Source organism: Notothenia coriiceps, unplaced genomic scaffold (assembly GCF_000735185.1).
Source record: "Notothenia coriiceps isolate Sejong01 unplaced genomic scaffold, NC01 NC01_scaffold00029194, whole genome shotgun sequence".
Lineage (NCBI taxonomy): Eukaryota > Metazoa > Chordata > Actinopteri > Perciformes > Nototheniidae > Notothenia > Notothenia coriiceps.
The window spans coordinates 9,784-11,457 of NW_011361895.1; positions in this window are offsets into that span (position 1 = coordinate 9,784).

The window sequence follows — 1,674 nt, forward strand, 5'->3', positions numbered from 1 at the left end:
GTAAGTTTGTAACTCTCTGACAACATCAAGTTAGTTTAGTTTAGTATTAAAAAAAGAGAGTTCTAACGGCATGGTGTTCTTTATTTAAAGTTACTGCAGGGAATCTTAAACTGGTTAGGAAACAGTTGCAATGTAATTTCTTTATTTTGTTCTACTGTAGTATTTGCTTTTGCTTTTGCAAACATAACATGGGCCAAAACACCCCAAACCCTTTTTGGTTTGAAAGAGTTTGGTGCTGACAGCAACTCAAAGCGAACCGTCCATGTTTCCTGGGAACTAAAAGGGATGCACTAAATCTATAAACCATATTATTTTCATTTCGACGCCACTTGCTCATCAGAAGAGAAAAACGTTAACAGGCCCTCACACACACATCAGGAGCAATTTGGGGTTCACTATCTTGCCCAAGACATTGAGGTAGCATCTGGGGAGATGACTCCTTATCATGTCTGTCTACACACCAAATCATACATCAAAACGTTACATTTTACGGGTAAACAAGGCATTAACTGTCATACCCTCTGCTGCTCTTAATCATCAAAACTCATCATATAGAAAAGGAAAATAAAGGACGTAGAAAAGAAAAAGGGAAAGGACAGGACTGTAAAGGTCAGTGTTGGGTGTAACGCGTTACAAAAGTAACGGGGTTACAGTAATGTATTACTTTTTGCTCTAACAAAGTAATGTAACGGACTACTAATGAAATTTGGGTAATATACTAACCGTTACAATTCTCATTAACGCAGTTAAAACTCATTTTAACCCGAAATGAAATGTTGTGTTGTGTTGTGTTTTGTTTTTTAAGAATTTAACAACATCGTGAGAAATTCCAACACCAGAGAAACTGTGCGGGTAGATTAGTAAGCCTGGTGTTTAGCCTTCAGGCTCATCAATCAATCAATCAATCAATGTTTATTTATATAGCCCAATATCACAAATGTTACATTTGTCTCAGTGGACTTCACAGTTTGTACAGAATATCAGTATGACAATACGACACCCTCTGTCCTTAGACCCTCACATCGTACAAGGAAAAACTTCCAGAGAAAACCCACAGTTTAAAGGGAAAAATGGGAGAAACCTCAGGGAGAGCAACAGAGGAGGGATCCCTCTCCCAGGACGGACAGACGTGCAATAGATGCCGTGTGTAAATTGAAAAGATAATACATTTGCAACATAGGTAGTCCAAATGTTTGGAAATGCATGTGTGTATAATAGGAAGATGAATCCACGAGTATATCCATCCAGGACTTATGATCCAGGACCACAGCCACGACTCAAGATCCAGGGCTCGCAATCCATGACACAGGACCGCAGGATCATCCATGACTCCGGATCCCGGCGTATATAGACACCAAAAAGAAAGAAATTTGGGGAAGCTGGGTTAATCGGAACATGAGAGTACACAGGTATAGACAGAGAGAAGGAAGAAGTAAGATGTCCCCCGACAAACTAAGCCTATATCAGCAAAACTAGGGGCTGAATCTAATCAGCCCTAACTATAAGCTTTATCAAAAAGGAAGGTCTTAAGCGCACTCTTAAAAACGGATAGGGTGTCTGCCGCCCGAACACAAACTGGAAGCTGATTCCACAAAAGTGGAGCTTGATAAGAAAAGGCTCTGGCTCCCATTGTACTTTTAGAGACTCTAGGAACAACCAACAACCCTGCATTCT